At 43.4% G+C, this 17,836-nt stretch overlaps 1 protein-coding gene across 8 annotated transcripts in view; it reads left to right on the top strand.

Moving 5' to 3' along the window:
- Positions 1 to 17,836, top strand: part of PDE4D (phosphodiesterase 4D) — a 741,318-nt gene that overhangs the window by 547,407 nt on the left and 176,075 nt on the right. Inside the window, exon 1 of one of the 8 annotated variants that reach the window (XM_054986997.1) lies at positions 702 to 744. The exons of the other annotated variants lie outside the window; for them this stretch is intronic. The gene's annotated coding sequence lies outside the window, so the exon portion shown is untranslated. Of the gene's footprint in view, positions 1 to 701; positions 745 to 17,836 lie in introns of those variants that run through there. 8 annotated transcript variants of the gene reach the window in all.

Here is a 17,836-nt window from a genome sequence, read left to right as displayed (position 1 = left end):
ACAATGTTTTGCTGTCCGTTTGGTTGGTCCTCGTAAAAGGTATTACATGGATTTCGTTCTGTTCTTTCTTTGGCAGTGGTGAGGCAGAGAGAGCGGGAGAGAGAGCAGACGTTTAGAAAAAAGTGCAGAGCTACATTTTCATGCTTGCTTTGAAACACAAGGGCACAGACTAAGCCCTATTCTCTCTCATTTATCTTTGCTCATCTGAAAATGAAGCTTCCCTGGATACTTACTGGTGCTTCATTGCCTCACCTTCACATTTTCCGTTTACTGCCCCATCAACCGTTTTAGAATGTGGCTGACCTTTAAACCTGTTATTATAGGATTGCGAGAGAGAAAAAACGATCAAGAGGCTCTTTCAGCTGCCTTGGTTCCCATGTGACCTAGATGAAGAATAGATTCAAAATACGGTTCCTCCCCCCCGGCAATGCAAGGCAGAAGAGAACAGCACTGTCACTTCCAAACAGTGCTGGCGTAAATGCAGCAAGGAGTGAGCAAAAAGAGCTCCAGTGGTTTTAGGATTTATCTGGCAGATCCTGGGTTGTGGCAAGGAGTATGCTGTGGACAAAGACTGGATTTTTATAACAAGCCTCTTTCCCAAATGGAATATGTGGTGTGGGACTTGTATAAAGACAACTGAACTTTCCCTGCTAAAAATACTTGGGATTGTACTTGCAAGATGAGTATTATTATGAAGCCAAGATCCCGATCTACCAGCTCTTTAAGAACAGCAGAAACAGCTTGGTAATGTGTTCCTCCCTGCCCAGAATCTCTCATTCCACAAATGCTTTGATTTTTACTGCATGTTAATAAATTTTGCATGCTAATCCCAAAGATTTTGAGTTTCAAGCGTTAGCCTGTCACTTTTCTTCCTTCTGTACCTATTACTGCTGGGGGGTGGGGGTGGGATGGATTACTGTTTAGTTTTCTTGAGCTACATAAGATCATTTGATGCTCCATGAAAAACTTTCAAGCTTGTCATTTTGTAGGGACACAGATGGTAGTGGTGTCCAATGGCTATTTCTTTTTTTAACAACCTTTCTTGCATTTAATAGACTTAAATTATGACAGATGTTATGAAGAGAAATCAGGCCGTGGTAGTGTAATATATAGACATTTTCTGTTTCGTGAATTTTCCATTAAAAATGGTAAAGGGGAGGGGGAACAGTGTATTTTTCTTCTTTTTTCATGAAAGAGGCCCATTCTAGAAGCAACAAGTTATTCTTTACTCTTCCTAAACAATTGTTGAAATTTAGAGCTTCTAGTCATGAAGGGCAACTTCTCTGCTATTTACACGGATCTTAATTTATTTCTAGATGCTCTGCCTTTCTATTATGTTTACTTAAACCATTTGTAGATGCATATTCCAGAGGCACAATGATAGAAACCTTTCAGAGACATTTTTAAGCTATATGATTTATTCTACTTTTTGCTACAATTTTGATAAAATTGCATATACAAAATGGGTTTTTTTACTCACTGTACTTGCATTGGGAAAAAAATCTGTATATTAAACTGCCAATCTTTCTCTCATGGGTCTCTCTGTTTATCCCTGGGAGGCATCATAAAGTAGTCACGAAGGCTACAGTAACGTCACTAGAAGTAAAAATTAATTGAAGATCAAGCTAAGTCACTCATCTTTTCGTATATGAGTGTCATGCTTCTGGCATGACATCGCAAAGAAGCATTTGGATTTGGAGCTGAATTACGTCAGGCGCACGATATGGTACGGCTGGCAACCTCATAGTAAACTGTTGCCAGCTCTTCAGTGTAAACGCACAAAGGGGCAACTCTTAGAGAACCACAGACCAAACACTGCGGTCGTCAGACCTCATTCAGGCAAAACCCCCTACTGACGTCACAGATACTTTCACTCTGTTGCAGAGACCAGTGCTCTGTATCTTCGAGTTACTGTCTGTTCCAAAAAGAAAACAACCTCCCCCCACCGCCTTCCCTTTCCCCTCTTTTCACTTAGCATTATGTAAACAGCAAAGCTGTCTCTTTTTTCATTAGCAGCCTTCCACAGTTCATTGTTTTACTAGTTTGCACAGTTTAATAGTAATAACTGATAAGCTTGCAGCTGTATTAGAGAAAAATTTTAAGTGCATCTGCTAGAGGGTCTGGTTCATTTTTTTTCTGGCATTGAGTAGTAGTAGTAAGTGTAGCAGTTGTCATTTGGGGTAAACAATTGTTATCTGCTGTCTGGTCTGATTCTTTCTTGTAAGAGGCAAGTTATGTACAATGTAATGCAGGCGTTTTCCTGCTTCCTTTGTGAGAAAGTAGGCAAGGCTATCTTTTTCATAATATTCCAGTAAATTGCTCCTCAAATAAGCACTGACATTATCTTTGAGTCTTAATCCTATCTGTCTGTTATATTTTTGTCCCCCCCCTTCCAAGAAGCTTGGAGCAGAGTACACGATCCTCCTCTTCTCTCACACCAACTGTGTGAAGTAGGTTTGGCCAAGAGAGGGAAAGAGTGGCTGGTCTAAGGTGACCTTCATGACTAGAGATGGGCATGATCCGCATTACGATCTAAAAAACCCCACGATAATGGCGATCACGCAATCGTGACTCAGCGGATCGTGATCGGCCATGGCTAATGATCCAGCGATCGGGAGGGGGGCTGGATCGGGGCTGGATCGTGCTTGGATCGGGAAGCCAGACACTCAGGCGCCAGTAATCTATTCCCCTGGCAACGGAGCCAGGGGAATGCCTGAGCTGTGTTTCCCCTCCTTCTGTCGTCCTGGAAACCCGAATGGAAGCTAGCTTTCCTTGATCAGCAGGGCTTCCTTCCAACCACGGAGCAGCAAAGCAGTTACCAGTTGGGAGAAGACACCCAGAGGAGGGAGGGGGAAGGGGGTGTTCTGTAGCCATGGGCACTCCAATCTCATCCCTGCAAACCCTGATAGGCAGCTCTGATGGCCAAACACAGATGGCCAAACACAAACACAGATGCCGCCGGCATCACCCACCATTCTTTTCTTGCCAGCGCGCTCCTTTTTGGCCTGGCGGGCAGGCACATGGGGGGTGCCGCTGGCAAGCGGCCAGACCCCCTGCCCCCTGATGGGAGGCGGCTCATCGCCATTTCCCCATGCCCGCCGGGCCTGGTGGTCACCACCAACACCCACCTTCCCACATAGCTGGGAATAGCAGCATGCCCCGCTTTGGCCTCCATGATCCACGATTCACGGATCGGGAACGGGAGATGATCAGTGTGGATCGTTTAGTTGGGATCGTCACCGGCGCCGATCCACGATCAGCTGGATCGGCAATTTTTTTGGGATCATGCCCATCTCTATTCATGACTGAGTGAGAGATTCAAGCTTGGGTCTCTCAAGTCCTAGTCCAGTATTCTAACCAGTACACCACAATGACTCCCCTTTCTTGTGTATGTAGCCAATGTGGAATTCCCAGTGTGGCAGCCCATTTTCTGTCCTGTTCTATTCTTCCTTGCCCTTACTGAAATAGTTCAGGTAAGCCCTATTTCATTGGGTATTGGAAGCTAAGCAGGGAGAGCCTTGATTTGTAATTGGATGGGAGACCTCCAAGGAAGACCAGGGTCGCTATGCAGAGGCAGGCAATGATAAACCACCTCTGTTAGTCTCTTGCCTTGAAAACTCCAGCAGGGGAGTCGCCAATAATTCAGCTACGACTTGATACACTTTCTACCACCACTTTTCTTCCTTCCTCCATCCATTTATCAGTTCACAGCATTGAGGTTGCGCACCCTGGTGACCTATTTCTGCAGAATTTGGGATTAAATAATCCACACTTTCATCTCACAGTAGTTGCCTTGGAAATACTGGTTGGATACGACCAGCTTTTTCATTGATGAGAAGGGGAGAAGACCTCCCCTCCCCTTTGGCTATCGCAAATGGCTATACTGGGGGTCATGGGACATGCATGGACAAAAGCCAAATGGGAGAAGATTTGTAAGAAGGAAGTGAAACGGGGAAGAGTAAGCAAAAAAGATAGCTGGATCCAACCCCATATGATTATGGCTGCAGCTAGAAGACCTGTAATCCAGCCACTTTGCTGAAGTAGGTATGAGTCTAGTCAGTGCCTGGATGGTAGATCTCCAGGGAATGCAATGTATGGCTCCTTGATTTCTCTGATGGAATAATTGCTGCATATAAATGTAATTAAATTAATAAGGCCATTTGGGAAAGCCTGTGTAATGTGCACTGAGATGCAAAATGCATGATCAGCATCACAATAGGATGTGTCTGCTGGGCCACACAACTTTAGATTGCAGATGGGAAAATCACTTGCTTGAATGCCGTCATGTGTTAACCAAAAAACTGCTTCCTGCTTCTTCAATAACAACATGTCCAGCAGAAGGTTTGATGAGAATCTTCTCTGAATCAAGCCAATCTTCTAAGTACGGGGTTTTCTCAGGATGGGGAGAGGGAGAATTCAAGCATTAGAGTACCCATCTACTGCTCAGATACTTCTGGGGGGTGCTGTTGACTGGGCACAGCAGCTCTTAGATCCCATTGACTGTCATCTGAAAGTGCCCCATTTGTGAAGGAAGTGGCAAGTATGAAAGTACACCAGGCAGTAGACTAATGGCAAAAAAGTTTTAAAGAAAACCACCCTTGGGCTGATCAGGGTACCACATCAGCTGCCAGTATAGTGGGAAAGATAATTTCTGATACCTTCATCATTGTATTCATCCTGGTGTCATTCTAGTAAGTCCCAAAGGTCGGATAAGATGTAACTAGAGTGTAACACCTTTAAATCCAATTGATTTTAATGGAAGGGATGTTAAGCACATACTTAAGTCTCTTATTGAAATCAGTAGAATTGGCTGGACTGTGTCCTAAATGTTTGGAGATGGTTGTTTTAATAAGCCCTTGCTGACTCAAAAGGAATTTGCTTTACCTATGACTGATGTATCTGCCAAGATTACTCTTACAATGTAAAAATGACCCCGCATCTTTGTTTCTTGCCAGCAGAGGAACAGTGTTTTCTGTTATAACTTGAGGGTGTCAATGAGTAATTGTTTCCAGGTTTCCTTTGGGAGACAATTTGCAATGGCATCTGATTTTTTCCATATTATTTTTAGGATTTTATAATACCTGCCATACCTAAAAGCAGAAGTAACTATAGCTATTTATTAATACTTCTTCTAACTGGTTAGGGGTGATGAAGAGTGGAGCTTGGATCAGAGACATTTCTGTTCAAGTCCTGTCTGTGCAGGACTCTCAGGTGGCCTTGGGTAAGTTTATCAGTCTCTGTTCTTCATCTTGCAAAGAGGAGTAATAGCCAACATGGCATAGTAGTTACAGTGTTGGACTAGGATCAGGGAGATCAAAATTTGAATCCCCATTCTGCCGCGGAAGCTCACTAGATGACTTTAGGACAGTCACATGGTAGTTGTTGGGGGATAAAATGGAGGAGGGGAGAATGATACTATACGCTGCTTTTGTTATATAATAAATAAATTAATTAAATAAAATGGTATTCAGGGTATAACATACGATAAAGAATGACGAAGTAAGTTAGAATCTGAAAGAATGACTTGTACTAATACATATGCAAACATTGGAGAACTGTATTATACATTTCACATTTAATAACTGGTATTGAACTGCAAACTTACTTTGCTTGAGATGTCAATGTCATTGTCATCATCATCATCATCATATGGCACCATCAATATGCATGGCACTTTACAGAAAACAAGAAAGACAGGCCCTTACCTGATGCATTTATAATCTGTAGGTAGGCAGCAATTTAAAGAGAGGACCATGGAGGTGAGGTCTGTGTGTTTAGGCTTAATTTCCATAGGGCAGGGGAACTAAGGAGTTGTGCCAAAGGTTTCATGCAAAGGGGTAGGGGTGGGGGGTGGAGCTCTCAAGTCAGAGTTGACTTATGGGGGTTCTTATGGCAAGAGACCAACAGAGGTGGTTTGCCATTGCCTGTCTCTGCAACCCCGGTCTTTGTTGGAGGTCTCCCATCCAATTACTAACCCAGGCCAACCCTGCTTAGCTTCTGAGATCTGACGAAATCAGGCTCATCCGGGCTATCCAGGTCAGGGTATGAAAAGGGGAGGGATAACAAAAGATTTAAAGGAGTGAGAAAGAAGGTGCAGACAAGCAAAGAAATTGTCAGAATGCAAATCAAGTGGCTCTGTTGTAGTGAAAGAGCCATATTTTTGCAGTAGTGTAAAGGGAGAAGCAACATCATTTTAGAAGCAGATTGAATATGGGGGCAAAATAATGAGAAGCATTAAAAACAAAGGCAAGACTTTTTGCCTGATCTGGATAGTAGGTCATTGTCAATAGATATGGAGAATGTAAAAGGAGAGGAGGGTATGATAAGAAAGATAAAAATTTCAATCTTGAGGCAACTATGAGACATCCAAGCAGAATTATTGGACAAGTAGTTGAAGTTGGAAGAATGGATGAAGAGTGGAAGTTTGGGGTGAAAGAGGTAATACCGGAATATAAGATTACTGGCATGTAGTTGTAGGGTTTGGGGAGGCCACCCAGATAGAAGGAAATAGTTGAAATCAGTTGGGGAGGTCCTTCTCGAAAGAAAAACTGATGAGTTGGGTGCTCCTTTACATGATAGAGCTCAACACACCATGATCAGCAAGTCAGAAGAAATGAAGAATTAGGTGGGCACTAGTTAACTGTGCATATTGCTCCTGGTAAACTACTTCCTAGCTGTTCCTTTCTCCCTTTCCATGGCTAGTTTCCACTGTCAACAATTCCTCCCTCATTATTTATCCATACTGTTCCCCCTCCAACATACACACACTTCAATGGCTAGATGATTGCAGCCTATTGCTGAGGGTGAGGAAGAAGGAGGAGGCAAGGCGTCAAACTCAGACCCACACGCTTGGCTGGAGTGAAAATTGGCCACAACTTTATTGAAAACAGCATGTCAGGAGCATTGGCGATGCGTGTGGATTGGATCCCAAAACATCAACTGACCTGCCTGCCAGCCAATGACCCCTCCCCCTCAGACCACCACTGAGGGGGGAACCAAGGAATGGCATTAAAGGGGGAGATCATGTGGGTGTACACCCCTGCATGATTCCCCTGCCACCTGGGAGTGGGTATGCCCTGGCTGCCCCTGACCTGGGCATGCTTCTCTATCACTCACTCCCGAGATTCCTTACGGGAATCCCCTTAATGGGGAACCTGGGCACACAGGCCCTGGCTTCCCCAAAAGAGATCCGATCCAATGGCCAACCGCCAGATAAAGTTGTGATGAAGAAAGCAAACAAACACAACAAAATAAGGGAGAAGAGGGTGGGACTTCACAGCCAGGAGCAGAGTGTGAAGGCATGGGGCGGCTGCTACTTAAATACCAAACCACTGGACCAGAGGGAAAATTGCCTCCCTGAGGTCTGGCGGCAAGCCTCACCCCGCTGCTGTTCGTCCGCGGCCGCCTCTGATAGGGCAACCGGGATACGAACTGATTGGCTGCTGGCTCGCCCGGGGGGGGGGGGATGCTGGGCGAGTCAAAACATGGTGGCTGCCATGCTCTGTCCCACTTCCACACCCATGGCAGCAAACAGTCTGCTCGGTAAGTCGGTCGTCTGATGCTTCTCACAGGACACGTAAGAGATAGCCAGGTAGATGGTTCACTGGCAGGAATTGCTGGTGATTCTCAATGGATAACCAGTGGGGGGAAGTCCTTACCAGAAACAGCTGGGAGGGCATCCTTAGAGGCAAGGAATGTCTCAGTCATCACTGTGAATGTTGGTTGTTAATTGGCTAGCACCTCGTATGCGGGCAGAGGGTTCTGATGTCAGCATGGTGCTCAGGCAACAACCCCATGCGTTCACATGACCGACTGAGACATCACCTCCTCCTGCTGCATCCTCATGATCATTTCTGATGAGGATGATCTTCCTCTCTCCCTTCTGTTGCTGCCAGAGAATCATGCTAGAGGATGCTGCTGGGATCCATCCCCTCCATCCAACAAACACAGATGTAATTTCTGAGGTGACTCTCAGCAAGTATGGGATTAATTTACTTATTAGCACAAATAGTTCTCTGCTTTGTATTACATACCATAACAGACTAACCAGTTTACTTTTTGGGGGAAAAACCCTACTTAGACGAGGCATCATTTCAGATTCGACTTCAAAGCAAAAATTCTGCTGAACTTTGATTTTGGCTTCGCAGTGCACATCTAGTAAGTACTTGCTTCATGAGCAGCTTTAGATCCAAGACCAAATCTGCAGAGTTTTGAACTGATTTGGATGACCTCCAAAGTGACATTTACAATCCTATGTGAAACTTCTACTTCCAGACTCTTGGAAATAAATACCCTTATTATTGGAGCCTAGAATAGTATTCATATCACAACACGGCTGGTTGAAACAGTCTGTGTCATTACAGCTTGTGGTGCTTTGCTCCATTTGGAGCTCTTCATTGCACATGCAGTTCTTGTTTTATTTCATGTGCTTGTTCTCTTTTATTTTAGATCATTGTTGAACTTTTAGCCGATATCTGAAATATTTACTGTCCTTCCTGGTTTATATTATTCCTGCCTTTATTCAAGATTTGGAATTATCTGAAATGGCCTGGTTTGTTTTGCTGTGTGTCTCCCCCCTCTCCCAGTTAACTGGCAAAATTTCCAATCACTGGTAAAATCAGATTTTCTTGAATACGCAGTTATGATACCTAGCATTTCTCAGACATCCCCTGTAAATGTCATGGACTTTAGTGACTTGACTTTGCCCAGATTATCCCTTGTTCTTCAACTTGCTGTTTGCCTCGTTTTGCCCACGGCCTTTCTCTCATCGTGGAGTGACCGAATCTCCTCACAGTTTTCCTTCCAAGCTGGCTGGCAGACGGCCCTAACACAGATTCATTGTGGGTTTGATTTTCTAGAAATCGCTATGTTGTAACTGCACATTGAGTAATAAATGGCTGAGATGATGGGTGAGATATACATTCTACAGGTCTCAAGCCCCATTAGAAGGAACGTTACTTACGGACCAACCATATTTGGAAGACTATTCTGAAAAACAGGAGCAGATTGGGACGTTAAAACAACCTGAAAGCAAGCTGACCAAAGTGACCCAAGCAGTGCTGGCAGCCCCATAGGGCTGCTAGACTTGGACCCCTAGCCACTGCGGTGAGGACAGCAATGGGCATATGTTTGCCCATTATCTCCTCCCCATGCTGCTGCTGGCTGGGTCCAAACCAAACATAAGCCTGTTGTCACCACCAGTGGCCAGGTCTGAGCCAAGCAGCCTCTGGAGATCTGCCAGCATTGATGAGATTCAGCCCAACTTGCCTCTAGCTGCCAGTAGCCTTCTGGGGTAGCAGCTCACCAGTAATATTAAAGAGCCAATCTCCACTGCTTACAAGTTAAAAGAGAAGTAGCAATCTTACTTCATGTTCAGTGTCAGAGACTGGTGGCTCCTGGGCCAAACCTGTCTTCCTGCATGATGTTATCTAGCCTTCCAGAAAACAGGTTTTGGTTAGCACCCCTGTGGCACCCCTGTAGTATTAACCTAATACTACCTTATTAATGTGACTCTCTAGGAAAACAAGTTGCCAAATCAGGGCTATGCCAGTTTTTTTAAAAGGCAGTGAGTGACTGAAAATTGCCAACAGCAGTCAATCAACTAAAAATGCTTTAGTTGACCATATCATACTTGAGTAGATCTAGCATTTGCATGATCAGTTTGCAAAAGGGAAATCTGATCTCACAAGCCTAGCATGTTGTGATTTTACTGAAGATTAAGCTGGAACTCTTGAATACAGTGCCAGACAATGAAATGGGGTAGGCAAAAAGAGTCAGTTTATGTATGGCTGGTTTCTAAATAGACTAAAGTGAGAAAAATTATTTTATTCATGAAGTACTAATAGTATATACCCTCAGCACACACGTGGCATGCAAATGCACACACAAACACATTCCAAAATCTGAAATAAAGGGTCAAACTAGATAAGATGCTGGCTAATCTACGACTGGATCTCTCAAACGTGCATCTGTACTCTGCCCCCTAATTCAAATTGGGCCCATTGTATGGGTGAGGGTTCAGTGCTTCTGTCTTGTGCCATGTCCCCAATTTCAAATGCTTCAGTTTCCTCCCTCCCCAACACCTCATTGCTTAGATCATAGAAGTAACATACAGCAGTGTGAAAGTTTCCCCATAACCTTGAACAGGGCAAATAGGTGTTCTACTATATTGTATAAGGTCAGGAAAATGACACTTGCAAGGAGCAAGTAAACCCTCTTATCTCCCCATGCCATGACCCTGAACCAAGTTGGTCCCTCCCACACACACTAAAAATTACTACATTGTCTAATTTGGTCCTAAATTTGATATTGGGATTGTATGTGGCTGTGGGTTCAAAGGGTATGTAAATACCCTTTTTTGGCTTTCCCCCTTACTAATAATGTCATTTCTCTCTGCCTTTTGGTTTTGTCTGAAGAATGTCTAGTTGACCATCTGTTTCATTATATGGCTAAATGTTTAAAGAGAATAGATAGTTTGTACAAACGCAGTGCATTCAGTGAAAGTACTAATGTGTTGTCTGGACAAAGAAGGGTAGGAACATAACTGTGTAAATCGATAATTGCAGAAAAGTTATACATAAAATAGGTAGTTACCCTATTTGACCATTTACTGCATGTTCAGTAGATGTTTTATACTTTAAACATTTGAAAGGGGTGCCAACTGCTTGTTAGCCTCCATGTCAGGAAAAGTTTCAACTAGAGATGGGCACGAACAGAAAAAAAAAATGAACATGATGTTTGTTGTTCGTTGCCATCCACAAACAGGGACTCACGAACAACCATGAACATGGCCCTGTTCACGAACATGTTCGTGGTTGGCTGTTCATGGGGGCCAGCAGGCTCTCCTCCAGCCATCATCCAAGTCAAGATCCCTACTGCACCACTCCCAGAAACCTGACCTGAGCAGGCAGCAGGAAAGGTACCAGTAATAAATAATAGCTTGGCTCCAGAGCCTGGCAGCAGCCCTGGAACTTGAAGGGGTATATCCCTACTGCACCACTCCCAGAAACCTTACCTGAGCAGGCAGCAGGAAAGATACCAATAATAAATAATAGCTTGGCCCAGAGCCTGGCAGCAGCCCTGGAATTTGAAGGGGTAGATCCCTATCCCACCACACACAAAGAAAATTCAAGCTCCAATGCACTCTCTTTATCAAAATGCCAATAGCAGCTGTCTCTCCCTCTCCAAAACCAGAGCTGGGAGCCCCCTCCCCCCTGATCTTTGTTCCCTTGTGACAAATTTGGAGCTCCACACTTGAAAGGAAGACCTGCCTATCAAGCTAAATTGGGCTTAAATTGGGGTTTCCAGGGCATCAGCAGGAGTTCAGACAGAGTTCAGACAATCTCTGCCTAAGTTGCCAAGGGGATTGATTGCAGGTGCCAGACTGTCTGGCTTGATGAACAGCAAGACGAACAGCAACGAACGAGGCTCGCAATGACCACCTGTTCATTTAGAATAGGGCCTCACGAACAGCTTGTTCACGAACAGCAGATTGGACTGTTTGTGGCTTTTTTTTGTTTGTATTGCTGTTCATGCCCACCTCTAGTTTCAACTGCCTATTTCCATACATCATACCTGTGTTGATGGGACAGGACTGTTGACAGCCCTGGTATGGCGAAGTAGAGTGTTGGACTAGGGACTAGTAGACCCAGGTTGGAATTCCCACTCTTCCAGGGATGCATACTTGGTCCAGTCACATATCTTGCCCTACCTCACAGGGAGTCTGATGTGAAGATAAAATGGAGGATGTTAGAATGCTGTCATTATAAGCCACTTCGGAATCCCATTGGGGTGAACAAGCAGAGTATAACTATCTAAATTAAATTAAATTTCATGGCTGTGTTACAGTTTATAGCACTCAGTCCTGTGGCTGATTTGTAGAGTACACCGCCCTTTCTGATATGATACACGGTGCTATTATGCACTTCAGCAGGGCTCGTGCAAGAGAACTTCCCAGGAGATTGTGCCCCATAGAACAGAACTCTTTCTGCCAATAATAACCTAAAGTGGCTGCCTTGTTTTGTCCCATGATGGCTTTTTCTTTTGTATTGTTTTAAATGTTAAGTAATACTGGAATTTTATGATCTCTTTTTGTTGAATGACACCTTTTATATAGGCTCAGAACATAAACAACGTGTGGCCATAAAGGCCAGAATGATGCCTACACAATCTTGAAAAGTACTTCACTCTCAGCTTCCTGCACCTAGTCTCTTATGTGTCCATAGATTTTATTGAACTTGACACTGGTACGTCTGTCACTTTCTGAATTATTTGTGAGATGGAGCAGTGGTATTTTACAGACAATGACCTTCTGAATTAAATATGAACATTAAAAAGTCAAAAGGGTTGCAGCAGCTGTAACTGTCTAAAATAGCTGTCTACTCTGGTGTTCAAAGCTGGGGTAGTTCTGAAATCCTGTATCTATTTATTTGGATATTCTAATTAATTTTTGTTTCGTTGGTTAGTTTTATTAGTGCTAGGAGTTCAGGAGTTGGTTTAGCTGTAACGGACTTAGTTCTGGATCAGGACCAGAAAGTTCAGAAATGGGTTCTTCCTATCTCTGTATCATTTCCAGCTGATGGGGTGGCTCAACTTAATGATCTAATTTGTTGTGCATAAGCCCTCAGTGTGTGTATTAATGCACACATACACACAATGAGGGCTTATGACTGACGGTTGTAACAAATTAGATTATATATATAAAATTTAAAAAACAACTTTTAATAGTCAAAGTGTAACACATTTTAATTGGTGCTGTTTAATTAAAGTGTGTTATACCATAGTAGCAGAATTGATACTTCCTAGTCCTCTAAAATGACAGAGTACATAAACCGAGAGGGGAAAAAAAGTCAAAATCCTCCCAGACATGAGTTTTACGTAGTTGTGATTCTTTCTGTTTGTGGCCAATATTGTGCTAAATTTGTTTTAGATTTCTGTTTTAGCTCAAAAATATTAAGGTTCAGATCAGCTTTGGTTTGACTCCTTGTTTATATTCTGTCTTCCTATCTATCTTTGACAAAAGGGAAAAAGTAACCAACGGCTCTTACTGTGTCCCTGACTTTAACAGTTCAGTATGGTAATTTTGCATTGTATATTTTTCAAAAGTAGAAGCCTGTGTTAATCGCTTCTCTTTTGTTCATGTGTTCATTTTTGAAATTCCAAAAATGAAGTGGGATAAAATATGACCTAAGAAGGTCACTCAGTGAAGGAAAGGAGGAAGAAATACATTCTTTCCTGACAGTAAATGGAAATAAGGCCCTTAAGGGATCCCTCCCTTGTGTGACTGAGTGGCTCCTCCCTGCCTCTCTACATTATACTCAGGCATGCTTTTACTGATGAGCATGTTCAGTGATGTTTAAAATAAGCATTATAGGACATGCAAAAGAACACTCCTCATTGAACTGGCAGTTTGTGAAACCTAGAAATGAAAAACCATTTAGAACTTTATCTGATTATCTGTGAGTTCCAAGGTGACGGCATTTAATAAGTCAGTGGTGGTAGTTTCTAAATTTATATTATTCAGTCGTGAATATTTACTCCATGCAAAGACAAGATCGATGTGACTGCTGAATTATTAATCTAAATCAATTTCCTTTGGAGATGATCTGTTTCTTGGCCACATATATGGCAACAACAAGGGGAGGATCCAGCCCTTATGTATACTGAGTGCAAAGCTACACGGTCCAGGTTTATAGTGGGGAGGGGGATATCCCATTCCTGGTGTCTGTGAGAGAGGATGTTCCATAGCCTTCACTGAGGATCTTGGATATATCATACTGAACCCCACATGTAGGAGAAAGCAGGAAATGGAAGATATGCCTCTTGCATAGGGGCATGGAGGAGGGGTGAACAAAGTTGCAAGCCGCTTTCTGGCCCCATTGGGGAGGGAAAGCAGTGTATAGATATCTAAATAAATAAATATAAACTGATGATCTCAGGGTGATGCCTCTCTTCCAGGCCTGAATTTCTAGTCCTCTTCCCAAGGTTCCTGCTACTACAGCTATTGCTGCTGCTGTTTTCCTACATCAGAGCTGGCAACCCTGAGACAAAAGGTCTGCCGCTTCCAGGATGTTGACAATTGATAACTGGGATTGGGTCTCAACTGGGTTGAGTGGTTAATTGGTGACAGTGGTTCTCCCCTTTCCTTTACTCCTCCCAACTTTTAAAACTGATATTTTTGTTTATGTCAGATTGTTGTAGTTCATCAGGAGCCTCTTAACATTTTACAGCATTCCAAGGGTTTTTTTCAGCTGGAACGTGGTGGAACGGAGTTCCGGAACCTCTTGAAAATGGTCACATGGCTGGTGGCCCCGCCCCCTGGTCTCCAGACAGAGGGAAGCTTAGATTGCCCTCCGCTCCACTCCAGCGGCGCAGAGGGCAATCTAAACTCCCCTCTGTCTGGAGATCAGGGGGCGGGGACACCAGTCATGTGACCATTTTCTCCGAGGGCAACCCACTGAGTTCTACCACCTCTTTTCCCAGAAAAAAGCCCTGCAGCATTCTATCTATATCCAGTAATTAAAGTCATGCATGAACACTTAGAACATTGGGGCATCATTGTCCAAGAAAGTTGCTTGTTTATTTTTGTAAAGTTTTTTTATTTATCTTACTTATTGATGAAGATTTTGATGGTCTGAGTCCTTAAATATGTTAAGACATTTCTTGGCGTCTTTATTTGTCTCCAGTGATATTGCACAAATGTTTATAGGAAAATACTTGCCAGAATGTTGGTGAAGACATCGTTTCAGTGTCGTGGATCCTTCCATTTTAGGGCAAGATTGTGTTGACTGGATTGCTACATTGCCGATCTAATCATAGCTACATCCTGTCAACTTCCTAGATCCATGTTAGTAGCTAATCATGTGGGTGTGGTACTGAGACAAGTTGACCTATAACTGTGCTTAGGGTGATTGGCCGGAATTTTGTACCACACCAATCCTTTTTTAGTAAAGATGTGTACAGAACACAACTAAACAAAATCCAATTCAAACACAATTCAAAGATTTTAACTTTACAAGGATAACGAATCTGAATGAAATTTCCTCTGACTTAGATCTGAACTAAGGCAGATCTGGTCATTTTTCAGGCACTGTAATAACGGCTCCTGTGCTCTGCTTTCGGTTTCCATTTTTTCATGGTGTCTTTTATATATTCATTGCCTGGTGTAGTAAGGGGTAGTGGAGAGGCGTCAGTGAGAAATAGGGTGGCCAATCTCCAGATGGGTCCTGGAAATCTCCCGGATTTACAACTGATCTCTAGACTACAGAGATCAGTTCCCCTGGAGGAAATGGCAGCTTTGGGGAGTGAACTCTATGGCATTAGCCTGCTGAGCTCCTTCCCCAACCCGAGCCCCACCCTCCCCATGCTCCACCCCCAAATCTCCAGGAATTGCCCAATCCAGAGTTGGGAGCCCTAGTGGAGATAGATCAAGATGGGTAGCCGTGTTAGTCTGTCTGTAGCAGTAGAAAAGAGCAAGAGTACAGTAGCATCTATTAGACTAACAAAATTTATGGCAGGGTATGAGCTTTCATGAGTCACTTCTTCAGATACTTATAGGTATTACGAGACTCTTGCTGAACCCTAGTGGGAAAGAGTGACTCAGCAGATTTGTTATTTATTTACAATATGTTTATTCCACCCATGTGTCTGACTGGCAGTCCAACCAGAACACTTAGCCGATATTCGCACTCCACATCTTCATCCTTGATGGGCACTTGTGTGCAAAATGTTTCCCAGTTGTGTTGTTGGCTCATTGGTTTGGGGAGGAATCTCATTCTATACTTGCGGTACTGCTCCCCAAAATAGCCATTCCAGGTATTGGGTGTTAGCCCCATTATGAGGTGAGCAAATGCTTTGCTTGTACCTAGTGGCTCAAGTTAAAGTAGGATAGAAGCAGTTGTTTCGACCTTGTTCAATTTTCTCTCCCCCAAGCATGTCATCTGCCACTTTTAGTAAAGAGGCAAAGTCTTTGCTTGCATCATCTTTAAAGTAGAAGGGCTGCCATGCCACTGTGGGAGAGCAGTGAAAGAGCTGGAGATCCAATGTAATTTTTCTATTTCCCCCCCCCCCCATAGGCAGGTCGCCTGCTTTGTACAGTAGAAGCTAAAGTTTCTACTCTTCACAATGCATGAAAAAAGCCAAAAAAGCCAATGACCCAGGAAAACCAGTTATGCGTGAGTCATCCTAGTCCCATGTAAGGCCAGGGAGGAATGGCTCTGTTTTTCAAATTGCAAAAGTGGACTGTTCTGCTGAAGGGAGGCAAATTCTGCTTCTCCCCTTTCTGCCTTACTTTGCAATGCTGGGCAGCTGTCTATTTGAAGCATTTTTTCTGCCTGCCCAGACATCAAGTGAGATGGGATCTCTTCTCCCATTTACCTAGAATTTGGAAGCAATGCGCCCTTTGGTGAGCTCCTTTGCCCCTGTTACTTGGGGGCAAATCAGTTACAGTTGGAGTGCACTTCCCTTTGAAATCAATGTAAAAGGCACTGTACTACAATAACAATTCCAAACCAGTCCTGTTACAGTGTCTCATAATAATTCAAACAAAAATGTTAATAAAGTGAGCCGAATTTGAGGTTTGCCTATTTCTACCTTTTTGTGCTTTCGGTGGTTTTTGATATAATTAATTAAAGATTGTTATCAATGGAACTTCAATGGAACTTTTACTGAAGAGGGTTCTAATGAAGGCAGGTGAAACTTTTTTTGCCCTTTACCATCCAGGATCCCAGGTGTTCTGCTCTCCTGTTCAATATGCATGAGATTTTACAGAGATTTGAATTAAAAAATAATTTTGTTTTTCCTTTCATCCACCCCACTCATGCATTTGCAGCATGGGAATGAAAAGCTATATGGCTGCAGACACCTTCTCTTTATGGGATTTAACTATGGCTATAATCCAGTTAACAAATTTAATTGTTAAATTAATTGATCAATGAAATATGTGCAAGTTTGTTTAATGATGAAACAACAGCTTTGAAGATAACATTTTTGTGCATATGTATGCATCCTGGTTACTAAGCTGCAGATCATGTTGTGGGCTCAGCAGATGGTTGGCAATGATATTGGCAGGTGTGGCAGAATGGCCCTGATGACCTGTGGACCCATTCCATTTTAGCCCTCCAAGGAGTCTAGGAACCAGAGGTTGTGAGCCAGTTTGGTGTAGTGGTTAAGAGTGCAGGACTCTAATCTGGAGAGCCGAATTTAATTCCCCACTCCTCCACTTGAAGCCAGCTGGGTGACTTTGGGTTAGTCACAGTTCTCTGGAGCTCTCTCAGCCCCACCCACCTCACAGGGTGTTTTGTTGTGGGGATAATAGTAGCATACTTTGTAAACCGCTCTGAGTGGGCATTAAGTTGTCCTGAAGGGCAGTATATAAATCAAATGTTGTTGTTGTTGTTGTTATTGTCCCGAGTCTCTGCCTGGCAGCACACCACTTTCCCAGCTTGCCCATCTCTTGAAGGGGTTACCTCACGCTTCTTTGGTGCACTGCCATCAGCTGGTCAATGTTGGAATTGTCTACTAAGAGGGCCAGCTTACCTTCTGAGTTGCGATTAAAGGCTCCACCAGTGCTGCGTCTTCCCCTACCCAGTCACTGGTTAAGGAATTAATAATCTAGCAACCAACCACCTCCTTTCCCCTGGTGCTTGTAATGAATAGCATATTCAAATGGTGTGGTTTTATGTAGTATGGAGAACAACTATCAGCATTTAAAATAGAAAAGAATGCATTAAAAGGAAAAGGTCCACATGCATACTCTGCCCAGCAGCAGATTGAGCAAGGAACTCAAAGAAAGGGTACAACTTCCATGTCAGATTCCAACTAAGGTGTAAGTTGGTCA

Source organism: Eublepharis macularius, chromosome 8, assembly GCF_028583425.1.
Source record: "Eublepharis macularius isolate TG4126 chromosome 8, MPM_Emac_v1.0, whole genome shotgun sequence".
Classification (NCBI taxonomy): domain Eukaryota; kingdom Metazoa; phylum Chordata; class Lepidosauria; order Squamata; family Eublepharidae; genus Eublepharis; species Eublepharis macularius.
This window is presented reverse-complemented; position numbering and strand designations above follow the sequence as displayed.